The sequence below is a fragment of the Taudactylus pleione genome, unplaced genomic scaffold (genome assembly GCF_031769625.1).
Source record: "Taudactylus pleione unplaced genomic scaffold, aTauple2 ptg001313l, whole genome shotgun sequence".
Classification (NCBI taxonomy): Eukaryota; Metazoa; Chordata; class Amphibia; order Anura; family Myobatrachidae; genus Taudactylus; species Taudactylus pleione.
Window position 1 is genome coordinate 245,563 of NW_028285713.1, and position 15,283 is coordinate 260,845.

A 15,283-nucleotide genomic window follows, 5' to 3' on the forward strand; every position below is an offset into this window, starting at 1 on the left:
TCATGGTTAATAATGTTGCCTGTACTGTGCATTTTTTAATGTCGCTTACACACTTGCAGGGCGCCTGGAACATTTTGCATGAAGAGCCCATATTTGATTTAGCTATTTCCTAATGATCAGTGACATCACTGAGGCACAAGGCACTTTTTTGCCTATTGCCTCGGTGATGAATATTGCCCCAAAATTGTCGGTCTTCACTGTGTGTAGACGAAGGGGGGGCACTTTAACGGTCCCATATCGCAGGTACCAATAGTGATTAGCCAAAGGCTGCACAGTTACTCTTCCCAGGTTTTCATTGGAAGTCTAATAACTTATTTTACGAGCCAGCAGTTAATATGAAGTTATTTTCTCCATTATATTCACTGTACGAACTTTGTAAGAAGCACCAAATGTGTTCTCCTCTGTGTCTCTTTAAAGCAGGATAATAACTTGTCTGGACATTACGTTAATGATGGTACAGTGCCTTTAATGTTGTATTACCGTATATACGCCGAGTATAAGCCGACCCGAATATAAGCCGAGGTACCTACTTTTACCCCAAAAAACTGGGAAAACTTATTGACTCGAGTATAAGCCTAGTGTGGGAAATGGCAACAGCTGGTAGTGCCCCCTATAGTAATTCCCCCTGGTTGTGCCCCCAGTAGTAATCCCTCCTGGTAGTGCACCCAGTAGTAATCCCCCCTTTCAGTGCCTCCAGTGGTAATCCCCCCCTTTTAGTGCCCCCAGTAGTAATCCCCCCCTGGCAGTACCCCCAGTGGTAATCACCCCTTATAGTGCCCCCTGTAGTAATCCCCCCCTTGTAGTGCCCCCAGTGGTAATCCCCCCTTTTAGTGCCCCCTGTAGTAATCGCCCCCTGGTAGTGCCCCCTGTAGTAATCACCCCCTTGTAGTGCCCCCTGTAGTAATCGCCCCCTGGTAGTGCCCCCTGTAGTAAACGCCCCCTGGTAGTGCCCCCTGTAGTCCCCCCCCAATAGAGAGAGACGTGATAAGAATTAAAAAAAAAAATCACTTACCTGAAACTCCCACTCCTGGTCCCGCCGCTATCCACTCCTCCGGCCGCTTTGCATGGTAGAGACGTCGTCATGACGACGTGTCTCCCATTACCCACTGCGGGAGCCGGAAGATGGCTCCCGCAGTGGGAGCAGCAGCAGCCACTGAGAGTCTGACAGACTCTCAGCCGCTGCTGATTACACCAAACACGCAGCTGCCGGCTCCGGCGGCTGTGTGTTTGGCAGTGTGTAGCACTTACCGAACTCCGTCCGGTCAGCGCTACACTTCACTCGAGTATAAGCCGAGGGGGTACTTTTTCAGCACAAAAAATGTGCTGAAAAAGTCGGCTTATACTCGAGTATATACGGTTGTATCCTTCTTTTCCAGTAGTATACGATAGCTCATGTAGCCTATAGCCGTGCTATGCAGAACAGCACAAAACGATGGAAGTCAGTTAGTGGCCACTTAAAAAAATTCCTGTGATGCCCAGTGCTCTCTATCTTCCCAGCTTCGCCCCAGGTGCAGGGCATGGATGTACTGGTACATGGTACTTGCATGGCAGTAATGGCATTTGCAGTAAGATGCACTGCTGTCTTGTACTCTGTATTACATTTGTCACTTTTATTCTATCTATAGGAAACTACCTGAACGGGAAGAAGGGGAAGGAGAGGAGACCCCAACATTCAGCCACTGGAGCGCCCCACGTGTGTATGTCATAGCTGTCAGTGTGCGTCCCTGTCTTTAACCACTTCCAATAACTGCATTACTGTTGTCCAACCATCTCCTGTTTTCTGATCTCCTTTCAGGGTAGAAATTTGGAGAGAGCCTGAAGTTTCCCTTGGAATCAGCATTGTTGGTGGGCAAACCGTTATAAAACGCCTCAAAAATGGGGAGGAGCTGAAAGGGATTTTTATTAAGCAGGTCCTGGAAGACAGTCCCGCGGGGAGAACCAATGCCTTGAAGACTGGAGATAAAATTCTAGAAGTAAGTGTAATAGCAAATACAAACAATACAGTCTTACCGACCAATTGAATTGGAGACGCTGTGCCGCTGTACACATCCCGCAATGTTTGGCTGCGCTCCTATTTGCCTATTAGGGTAGGCTGAGCATCGCTAGTTTTCTATGGGGTGCAAGGAGAAACTAGCGATGTTGCTGGTCGCGATGTAACTTTCCTGGACAGCACTTCACGGCCAGGCCGCTAATTGAATTGCCCCATTATCCAGCTTTTTCCTTTTCAATTCTGCACTGTATTTGTAAATTTGCAGTATGGTTTGCAGAACTGCCACGATCATTTCATTCTACCGGGTGATGTGGTTGGATTGGGAATAGGAGAATTTAAGAGTAAATTCCAAAATTGAAATGTTCAAAACTTACAGCTACAGTTCATCCGGAAAGTATTCACAACGCTTCACTTTTTCCACATTTTGTTATGTTCACCCTTATCCCAAAATGGAATAAATTAATTTTTGTCCTCAAAATTCTACACACAATACCCCATAATGACAACGTGCAATAAGTTTTTTTGAGATTTTTTTGCAAATTTCATTAAAAAAAAAACACTGATGGAGCATACACACGGTCAGACTTTTCTTCAGATCTGAACGATAATGATTTAAAAAATCGTTCAATCGGTCATATCTGAAGGAAAATCTGACATATCTGTCAGATGAACGATTTGAATGATGCGCGTTCCCGATGGTCAGATAACTATATCTGACATCTGATGTGTTTGCAGTCAGACTTGGACGATTCCATTCATTTTAATGCGGTCAAAAATCGTTCAATCGTTCATCTGACAGATCTGACAAATCTGACCATGTGTATGCTCCATAAGAAATCACATGTACATAAGTATTCACAGCCTTTGCCATGAAGCTCAAAATTGAGCTCAAGTGCACCCTGTTTCCACTGATCATCCTTGAGATGTTCCTACAGCTTAATTGGAGTCCACCTGTGGTAAATTCAGTTGATTGGACATGATTTTGAAAGGCATACACCTGTCTATATAAGGTCCCACACTTGACAGTGCATGTCAGAGCACAAACCAAGCATGAAGTCCAAGGAATTGTCTGTAGACCTCCGAGACAGGATTGTCTCGAGGCAAAAATCTGGGGAAGGGTACAGAAAAATATTTGCTGCTTTGAAGGTCCCAATGAGCAGTGGCCTCCATCATCCATAAAAAGAAGAAGTTCGGAGCCACAAGAACTCTTCCTATAGTTGGCCGGTCGTCTAAACTGAGCGATCGGGGGATCGGGGGATCTTGGTCACCTCCCTAGTCAGGGAGGTGACCAAGAACCCGATGGTCACTCTGTCAGAGCTACAGCATTCCTCTATGGAGAGAGGAGAACCTTCCAGAAGGACAACCATCTCTGCAGCAATCCACCAATCAGGCTTACATGGTAGAGTGGCCAGACGGAAGCCACTCCTTAGTAAAAAGCACATGGCAGCCCGCCTGGAGTTTGCCAAAATGCACCTGAAGGACTCTCAGACCATGAGACACAAAGATTGTACTCTTTGGCATGAATGCCAGGCGTTATGTTTGGAGGAAACCAGGCACTGCTCAACTCCAGGCCAATACCATCACTACAGTGAAGGATGGTGGTGGCAGCATCATGCTGTGGGGATGTTTTTCAGCAGCAGGAACTCGGAGACTAGTCAGGATAGAGGGAAAGATGAATGCAGCAATGTACAGAGACATCCTGGATGAAAACCTGCTTCAGAGCGCTCTTGACCTCAGACTGGGACGACGATTCATCTTTCAGCAGGACAACGACCCTAAGCACACAGCCAAGATATCAAAGGAGTGGCTTCAGGACAACTCTGTGAATGTCCTTGAGTGGCCCATCCAGAGCCCAGACTTGAATCCGATTGAACATCTCTGGAGAGATCTGAAAATGGCTGTGCACTGACGCTTCCCATCCAACCTGATGGAGCTTGAGAGGTGCTGCAAAGAGGAATGGGCGAAACTGCCCAAAGTTAGGTTGCCAAGCTTGCGGCATCATATTCAAAAAAGACTTGAGGCTGTAATTGCTACCAAAGGTGCATCAACAAAGTATTGAGCAATGGTTGTGAATACTTATGTACATGTGATTTCTTAGTTTTTTTTATTTTAAATAAATTTGCAAAAATCTCGAAAAACTTTTTACATGTTGTCATTATGGGGTATTGTGTGTAGAATTTTGAGGACAAAAATGAATTTATTCCATTTTGGAATAAGGCTGTAATGTAACAAAATGTGGAAAAAGTGAAGCGTGGTGAATACTTTCCGGATGCACTGTAAATGCACCATGGGACTAATAGTTTGTGGAACAGTTCTGTAAATTTTGTTCCTCCTGGTGACGTCGCCTTCCCGTCTTATTCCACTGAGCTGGACGCCTACCGGTTCCTCACCCCTGGGACTTCCATGGCATAGTTACCAACTTACCCTAAGTTTCAAGGCTTTAAAGATTTGTTCCTGTACAGTTTCTGTATTTTTCAATCTAACCATTTGTACAGTACAATTTGTGGAGCCTATGATCTAATCCCCCGACCATAGGCACACAAGTGCGCACAAACAATAGGGAAAAATTAGTCAGAAGCGAAGCCCAATAACCCAACAATATATTTTTGACTTGTGGGAGGACCTTTTAGAATATGATGAATATACAAACTTCATTTAGGTAGCATCTTGCATTGCAAGGAAGCTTAATCGTGTAGTGCAGGACTCTATAGGGTGTGGTTACATGCATCTGCTTAGCAGCGAAGTTTGAAAATATCTGTAAATATTAAAGTATTACATATGTCAATTGAGACGTTTACCAGGTTCAATGTTCTTCATGTGTCTCTTGCCAGGAGTATAAGGACCTGTCGGATGACTTATGTTCTGATACAGGGCTCTTTTAGTCTGCTGCGGCCCTTCAAAGCTTTTTTTTGCAACCCCCAATATTTGTGACGATCTCCATAATCTTCTGTATGACATAATTGTATTGTTAGCATTTAGCATAGTCATAGCAGAGACCGTAGGAGAGGTAACCAAGTTGTTGGATAATAGTTGCAATTACATAAATTATCTGCCTCTATCGCCGCTGGTGTTACTTACAGGTGCTAACCATTCTGTTACCATTCTAACCATTCTGTTACCATTCTAACCATTCTGTTACCATTCTAACCATTCTGTTACCAGTCTCACCATTCTGTTACCAGTCTCACCATTCTGTTACCAATCTAACCATTCTGTTACCATTCTCACCATTCTGTTACCATTCTAACCATTCTGTTACCAATCTAACTATTCTGTTACCATTTTACCCATTCTGTTACCATTACAACCATCCTGTTACCATCATGTTACCATTCTCACCATTCTTTTACCCCAGACAAGTGTGGGAATTGCATCCCACGAACACAGAGTACCGTAAAACCTCTGCCTTCGTTATCAACTAGTGAATTTAAATATTAGTTTAAGCTATGGTATCTAGAATTATTGCATTTTATTATTGTACTCCCTGTCTGGCCATTATGTAGATCATTCCCCCCTTCCAGTTGCATTGTTTTAAATGTTGGTACTAATTTGTACATTACTAAATTTGCAATAAAACTGATTATGTGTTTCAGTTGTTAAAAATGTTTCCTATGATAGAATAGTGACACAGAACCTGTATTTGAGGTGTATAATTTGCCTCTGAATATAATTTCCAGGTGTCGGGTGTAGATCTGAGAGAAACCAGACACGATGAAGCTGTGGAGGCCATTAAAAATGCTGGAACTCCCGTCGTCTTCGTCATCCAGAGTTTATCGGCTGCCCTACGGGTGAGAAAGCGCCAAATGCTGAGAGATCATTGTATCAAATGGCGTATTAGTTATTCGTCCCTGAGCAAGGGAGCTCTATATTTTGTTGGGTTGCTGTGCATACGTAACAGACCTGGCCGTGAGAGGAACACTGGTGGGAAGTACATAAAATAATGTGTAACAGACCTGGCCGTGAGAGGAACACTGGTGGGAAGTACATAAAATAATGTGTAACAGACCTGGCCGTGAGAGGAACACTGGTGGGAAGTACATAGAATAATGTGTAACAGACCTGGCCGTGAGAGGAACACTGGTGGGAAGTACATAAAATAATGCGTAACAGACCTGGCCGTGAGAGGGACACTGGTGGGAAGTACATAAAATAATGCGTAACAGACCTGGCCGTGAGAGGAACACTGGTGGGAAGTACATAAAATAATGCGTAACATACCTGGCCGTGAGAGGAACACTGGTGGGTAGTACATAAAATAATGCGTAACAGACCTGGCCGTGAGAGGAACACTGGTGGGAAGTACATAAAATAATGTGTAATAGACCTGGCCGTGAGAGGAACACTGGTGGGAAGTACATAAAATAATGCGTAACAGACCTGGCCGTGAGAGGAACACTGGTGGGAAGTACATAAAATAAATAGTTGTAACCTAGCTGCCTTCACACGTTAATGAGTGATAGTTTGCACAGAAATAGTCTTTTAAATTATATACATGGTAAATGGTCCTACCATTATAGGTGGGAGTGTGTCCCACCCTGTACTCTTTCTGTGGCTCACAACCAGTGAGAGAAGGGTCAAGGATGAAATGAATGTGACTGAGGCTACTCCCAAAATCTGGTCCTGCACGTGTATTGTATACCATACATGCTAAACTGCTATCTGGTCCTGCACGTGTATTGAATGCCATACATGCTAAACTGCTATCTGGTCCTGCACGTGTATTGTACACCATACATGCTAAACGGCTATCTGATCCTGCAAGTGTATTGTATACCATACATGCTAAATGGCTATATGGTCCTGCACGTGTATTGTACACCATGCATACTAAATGGCTATCTGGTCCTGCACGTGTATTGTACACCATACATGCTAAATGGCTATCTGATCCTGCAAGTGTATTGTATGCCATACATGCTAAACTGCTATCTGGTCCTGCACGTGTATTGTATACCATACATGCTAAACGGCTATCTGATCCTGCAAGTGTATTGTATACCATACATGCTAAATGGCTATATGGTCCTGCACGTGTATTGTACACCATGCATACTAAATGGCTATCTGGTCCTGCACGTGTATTGTATACCATACATGCTAAACTGCTATCTGATCCTGCAAGTGTATTGTATGCCATACATGCTAAACTGCTATCTGGTCCTGCACGTGTATTGTATACCATACATGCTAAACTGCTATCTGGTCCTGCAAGTGTATTGTATACCATACATGCTAAATGGCTATATGGTCCTGCACGTGTATTGTACACCATGCATACTAAATGGCTATCTGGTCCTGCACGTGTATTGTACACCATACATGCTAAATGGCTATCTGGTCCTGCACGTGTATTGTATACCATACATGCTAAACTATCTGGTCTTGCACGTGTATTGTATACCATACCTGCTAAAATGCTATCTGGTCCTTCACGTGTATTGTATACCATACATGCTAAACTGCTATCTGATCCTGCACGTGTATCGTATACCATACATGTTAAACAGCTATCTGGTCCTGCACGTGTATTGTATACCATACATGCTAAACTGCTATCTGGTCCTGCACGTGTATTGTATACCATACATGCTAAACTGCTATCTGGTCCTGCACGTGTATTGTATACCATACATGCTAAACGGCTTTCTGGTCCTGTACGTGTATTGTGTACCATACATGCTAAACGGCTACTATTGTCTGAACATATGAATTGAGATGTGTAGGTAACAGAATTAAAAAATTTTAACCGGGGAAACCAGGATTAGGGGTTTCAGATAAGGAATGCGCTTGGATTGGTCATCTCCATGATACAAACCCAACATTGGGCCTGATTCATTACCGTACGCAACGGCGATTACGCACGCAGTCGCCTGATTGTTGCGTCCGCGCATGCATATGCTTTGCAGTGCGCAAACTAGCTTTTGTGATCGGGACTGCGATCGCAGAGGCTACACAGACTGACAGGAAGCACCGTTTCTGGGTGGTGACTGGGGGTGGTGGTCAGGGAAACGCAGGTGTGCCAGTTCGCACGCCGTTGCAGGGGCGTGCATAAATTGTCCATTACCATACATGGTCTCAAAGTGTGCGTGGTTGTTAGCATTTCTGAGTAAGGTCAGGGCTTGTTCAAATGTGCATGAGTCTGCGATGGTACTCGATTGTACCGATGGTTTCGCTATTCTGCTAAGTATTACGCATGTGTGCAATGTAAAGTGGGCGTCCTTATATAGTGCTGAGTTTGCATTGTGATTGCAATGGATTTGCATGTTATCGCAGTTGAACTGCATGCATGAGTGCGCAATATTGCGATCCGTAATGAATCAGGCCTGTTATCTCTTGTCTGGACTTGGCATTTTCTAACACTGACCACTAGATGGCATCAAAACAACCATTAGTGCAGATTTTGATACTTTTTTTTTTTTTAACTTAAAATAAATAAAATTAACTTCTACACCCTAGAATGCAATTATCGGAGCGACCCACCCGATATCCACTAAACGCCCCGATAATTGTAGTGTGTGATTTCTTGAAAATGCGCAGGGCCTCTGATTTGAAAATACCTGGAAGCGACCTATATCTCGTGATAATGATTACTTGACTTTGGTTTCTTTCAGCTGCTATCCATCGTGGCTCCTAAACCCTCAAAGTTTGACAAAGCGAGCACAGACCCTGCAGAAAAGGTGAGATCCGCAGCGAGATAGGATTATAGCATAGAGTAACTTGTGCACAAAAGCACAGTCTCATTCCTTACATGTAGTGCTATCTGTGGGTCATTGCGTGGTGCTTTGTAGACACTACCAAAAGAGTGTTACAGGTACAATACGGGATAGCTGTGAAGTTCCTCAGTGGTGTCGCTGGTTCCGTAACGGCGTTCTTGTGTATCGGTTGACAAAATAGCTGCTACAGTTGCTTGTAGGTGACTGCTGCAAAAACAATTTATTTTAAGTATTGGTTATTTATAATTTGTTTTAGAAGTTTTCAGAAAAATTAGTAGAATCGTGAGCAACAAAACTGAAGTTGTTGGTATGGAGAAAGAATTGCGAGGGATGAAGTTGATGGGTTGGAGAAGGTAGAATTGTGAGGGACAATGTTGAAGTTGATGGGTTGGAGTAGGTAGAATCGCGAGGGACAAAATTAAGGTTGATGGAGTCTATTGGTTGAAGAAGGTAGAATCGTAAGAGGCAAAGGTGATGATGATGGGTTGGAGAAGGTAAAATCCTAAGTGACAAAACTAAGGTTGATGGGTTGGAGAAAGTAGAAATGTGAAGGATGAAGTCGATGGATGGAGAAAGTAGAATAATAGTGAAGGACAAAGCTGAAGTCGATTGATGGAGAAGGTAGAATAGTGAGGGACAAAGCTGAAGTCGATTGATGGAGAAGGTAGAATAGTGAGGGACAAAGTTGATGGATGGAGAATGTAGAATAGCGAGGAGGAAAGCTGAAGTCGATGGATGGAGAAGATAGAATAGTGAGGGACAAAGCTAAAGTCAGTGGATGGAGAAAGTAGAATAGTGAGGGACAAAGTTGATTGATGGAGAAGGTAGAATAATGAGGAAGAAAGCTGAAGTCTATGGATGGAGAAGGTAGAATAATGAGGCAGAGAGCTGAAGTCTATGGATGGAGAAGGTAGAATAATGAGGGACAAAGCTGAAGTCGATGGACGGAGAAGGTAGAATAGTGAGGGACAAAGCTGAAGTCGATGGATGGAAAAGGTAGAATGGTGAGGGTCAAAGATGAAGTCGATGAATGGAGAAGGTAGAATAGCGTGGAAGAAAGCTGAAGTTGATGGATGGAGAAGATAGAATAGTGAGGCACATTGTCGATGGAGAAGGTAGAATAGTGAGGGACAAAGTCGATGGATGGAGAAGGTAGAATAGTGAGGGACAAAGTCGATTGATGGAGAAGGTAGAATAATGATTTATAATGAAGGAAAGGGAAGAATAATGAGGCAGAAAGCTGAAGTCTATGGATGGAGAAGGTAGAATAGTGAGGGACAAAGCTGAAGTCGATGGATGGAGAAGGTAGAATAGTGCGGGACAAAGTCAATGGATGGAGAAGGTAGAATAATGAGGCAGAAAGCTGAAGTCGATGGATGGAGAAGGTAGAATAATGAGGCAGAAAGCTGAAGTCTATGGATGGAGAAGATAGAATAGTGAGGGACAAAGCTGAAGTCGATGGATGGAGAAGGTAGAATAGTGCGGGACAAAGTCAATGGATGGAGAAGGTAGAATAATGAGGCAGAAAGCTGAAGTCGATGGATGGAGAAGGTAGAATAATGAGGCAGAAAGCTGAAGTCTATGGATGGAGAAGATAGAATAGTGAGGGACAAAGCTGAAGTCGATGGATGGAGAAGGTAGAATAGTGAGGGACAAAATCGATGAGACCCCCATTCACACTACACCAAAACCCGGGAAATTCCAGGGTCGGATACATTAACACTAAACCCGGGTCTGCCCTGAAATTTGGTATGGATTTAAAAGGAACATTTTTATTTTTATTTTTTTTATTCACAGTAATGACATAGTATAAAAATTACCATTTTTAGAGTAAAGGCCACAAACTTTGTTTCCAATGTGTTTTTTTTTTTTATTGAAAACCAATAAATGTTTACATTACAATATAAGATAATTATGAATATAAGTCTTGGTCTATACAAAGACAAAATTTTCACATAAAAAAGTTAAACGTAAAATAATACACACTTAAATTAATTTGCTCCCCTGTCGTGGTCCGGGTGACTGCAGTTGATGTCATCTGCAGGTGCACGGAACAGCCAATGAGAAAGATTTCTTAAAACCCGGGTCTAGAAACCTGAGTTGGATGTATTCACACTACAGCCTACCAGGGGTTCACCCGGGAAAACCCTGGTACAGAGCAGGGTCATGGACCCAGGACTTCGACCCGGGTCATTTCTGTTCACATATAGCGAAAACCCGGGTTTTTGGTGTATGCCTGAAAGGGGTATGAGAATGCTGTGCAGTTGTTACATAACCTCATGACAAATGCAGCTATTTTGCATGCTGATCTACTTGGTCACTGAATATTAGGCAGGCCTCATGAATATTAGGCAGGCCTCATGAATATTAGGCAGGCCTCATGAATATTAGGCAGGCCTCATGAATATTAGGCAGGCCTCATGAATATTAGGCAGTGCCTTTATGATGTCACTGGTTCCTAGTAAATGATTAGGTACATACTGGTCCAGCCAGCATGGTTGCCCCCATAATCTGTATATGTCCATTCCACTACCAGACCCAGATGTGCAATGTTGTCCACGCCTTATGTTCACGTAGAGTGCAAGCGTGGACTTCATCCTTCTGTTTAATGCCAAATTAATCATTAGAGCAGATGGGCATGCTTTATAGCTTGGTGCATCATGTTTTGCTGTAGTTTGCAGCTATTTTACTAATAGCCTTAATCATTAGTATAATTATATTGCTTTATTTACTCAGACAAATCGCTCACATCTATTCATTTTTTTGTGACTAAGCGTTTTCGAGGCGTCTCCAGATGGCGCTTACTTTTAAGTAAACCATGACTTATTCAATTAATATTTCCCAAAGAGTAGCATTGATATTCAGAAACCAGTAATTATCTTCTCTAATCAGGCTTCCTGATTGCATGTCACTCGTTAGTTAGCGGACGTGTTTACTTGCAGGATATTCATTATTAATAGTAATAATAAAAAATAATATTATGTATTTGTGCTCTGGTGTTATATTCTTGTTCAGCTAATGTCAAACGGAATATCTCAAAGTGAAAGCCGTCTGCTAGACTGCAGCCTAATTCACTAGGTACCAGTGACCTCACGCAAATGTATGCAACTAATACCTCTGACTTCTGTTATCATGTAGGATTCAAGTATTTTTGCCAATATTGCTGCAGTGTGCTGGAGGGAATATCCCTTTTTTTTCTCTGGTTCAGTGTAAACCCCGCCCTTTACAAGCACCTGGGCAATATCATTAAGCTGATTTGAGCGACCACCATACTTTCTATTTGTAGATATGTCAGATTTTCCTTCAGATATGAGCGATTGAACGATTTTTTAAATAAAGAAAAATCTGACAGTGTGTATGCACCATTAGGCACTAGAAGGGACTGTTAGGCTCAGGCACCTACCCTGACGGTTAGGGTTAAGCACCAGGAGGGAGGGTTAGGGTGAAGATTATGGCTAAAATAAATATTAAAAAATCATGTGGCGACAATTTTTGTCGCCGATTTGTACATGTCGACCTTCTTACATGTCGACATTTAGTGTCGACCTATTGACTGTCTAACATCTGGTGTCTATCTAGACACTGTCGACCTTTTTACTGTCTATCTGTTAATCCACACCAATGGCCGCCAATGTGAGCGATTAAGCATCTGTGTGTGCAATCAGTTCAGTGGCACGCCCCTGACACTCCCATAACACGCCCACAAGATGGACCATCTCCGTGTCTGTGAATAGCCGCCTCACAGTCACCGCCCAGCAAATTTCCAGTACAATTCTGATACCTTGCTTCTCCGTGTCATCTGCCCCTCTCTGAGTACACACAGTGGAACGCATGCACTGTAAGAGTTCTTAGGGGTTTTTTTTGCGTATGCACAGTAGCAGAAAATCACTGTACTCCGGGAACATCGGCGTGGAGTGCGGCTCAGAATCAGACCCCATGGCTCGATGGCATACGGTACTTTTGCGTGCACTTTTACTAACTGATCGGCCATTGGCTTTTAACTGGTGCAAGTTGCAATTGCCTTTTTGGTTTCTTATAGAGCAGTGCAAACGCTGATTCCTAAATTCAGGCTTAGCAAGTTATCTGTCCAGAATATAGCCATATCATTGGCCGGAACGTCAGAGGAACATCTGTCCATTCAGTTGTAGGTTATCCTCCACAGCAGCCATTTTGTTGTTGCTGTGAGATGAGGAGATGAGATCCAACCTCCCTCTGCCTATCAGTAACAACCAGAAGGAGAATTGTGGGATAGGAGAAAATAAGAGAGCTGGCACCGCAGGCAGTCTTTATTTGAAGAGCGAAGACAGACCGTCTGCAACTGGCAGTACAGCAGTATACGCGTCAGATATCCATAAATCGTTGCTGTGATATCATTGGTGACGAACGTATATCTAAGCGGAAGGAGGTATCTGAAGTTGTTCCCTGGTGGGAAGCCCTGAAGCTGATTGTTTAATGCTGTCCATCCACTACACGATGCGGGGATGACGGCACGATTACGACGTCGTCGTCTCCCGCGGGGTGAAGTGCATACACTGAACATTCAGTGTATGCAGATCAATTGTCCCCGAACATGGCAACATGATGGCGGTCGTCAGATTGACCGTCATGTTCGGGCGATGACTGATGTTAAAAACGACCAGCGGGCGTGCGTATCGCTGGTCGTTTTAACATTTTACTGCCCGATTTGCAGGCGATTACCAAGCGACAGAGCGATAACGACCGTTGTTATCGATCCATCACTAGGTTTAATCGCCTAGTGGATGGGCAGCATTAGATTTGCTTTATATGCTTAACTGACAAGTGTATACATGGCATGCACAGTGGCGTATCTATAATGGGTGCAGTGTGTGCGGGGCACAAGGGCCCCCGGGTCCAGGGGGGCCCCGCACCGCACACACTGCACCCACATTTTTTTTTAAACTTACCTGTCCGAGGTCCCACATCGGGTGTCACTGCTGCTCTGAACACCGTAAAAATGGCCACCGCGGCCATTTTTCCGGTGTTCTGCGCATGCGCAGTAGACTCCGGGCACACTCTAGTGCCCGGAGTCTACTAATGCTCCAGTGGCTGGCCAGCCGCGTCAGTCGGCTGCCAGCCACCAGGGAGAGAGGAGGGGGCCCCGCACGAGGAGTGCACACGGGCCCCCTCCTCTCTTAAAACGCCCCTGGGCACGCATATACATCGGAATACCTAATTTGGACTAATTGTTACTTAATACTGTATATTACACTATCAGGCGCTTGTCCTTCTCCCCCTTTTTTCCGGAGGTTATCCGTTATTTGTAAGGAGACACAAAACTTCTCAGTGATGGACGGTCGGTTTAACAAATCATACATTAAAAAAAAAAAATCCTACAGCAGAACCACAACATATGAGGCAGCTAAAGAAGGAGCAGAACTGAGACAGAGGGTAGAGAGGGCCCTGCTCATGAGAGCTTACAATCTAGCGTATTAGCCAGTTCTGCCTGAGATTGGCCTGGTACCCATCTTCGTCTGCTCTGTTTGGGTCTAATTTAGGTGCTGAATAGATGGCGTGATTTACATGCAGGCAGCAGCAGAACACTTTGTCAGCCCCGTCTACTACCGCAATGTCCAAGTCCCGTCGAGATCAGTTTTAGCCCTGGGCTGGGAATATAGGCGGTGGAAGCAGTGGTGGTTTGGCACAAGGGGGTCTATTCACTAAGCCAGGGGTTCCCAACCACGGTCCTCAAGGCACACTAACAGTCCTGGTTTTAATGATAGCCATACTTGAGCACAGGTGACTTAATTAGTATCCCAGTTAATTTGATTTAACCATCTGTGCTGCAGCATGGCTCACTGGCGGATCCAGGGGGGGGGGCGATTGTGGCGATCGCCCCACCCTAGAAGTCACCTCCTAGCAGCACAGACTCCGCTGCCGCTGGACAGCGCTCCGCGTCCCCATAGAATCCAGCAGCTGGTCATGTCACGCTGAAGCAGGCACTAGGGGGAGGTCTGGGCACTAGAGTGTGAATATGTATAGTAACAGGTGTGTGTGCAAGAGTTAAGGAGTGGCAGCCATTTTCCCGAGGACCATCTCCCATCAGGATAGCATGCCCGGCTCCCGAGTCCCGCATGCTGAATACACCCCCACCCCCCCTTTCCTTCCTCTCTGTTAGGTGAGGTCCAGGAGCTGTGGGGATCGAGCTATTAGTGAGACTGTAAGAGGGAACTGATTGGGGAGAGTGCTGAGGTGGAGACAGGCAGAGTGCAGGCTGTGGAGGTAGTTGTTAAGTACATCACAGGAGAGCACCCGGCTCAGGGATAACGTGGTACCATAACAAGGTAATAATAGCACATATGTTCCTTATATTTCAGTGTTGGTATAAATGTGGCTGTGTGTATATATATATATATATATAGTTATCTGTGTATATATGTGGCTATGTGTGTATATATATATATATATATATATATATATATGGTTATCTGTGTATATATGTGGCTATGTGTGTGTATATATATATATATATATGGTTATCTCCGTTTATATGTGGCTGTGTGTATATATATATATATATATATATATATATATATTAGGGGTGAGCGGGTTCGGATTTCTG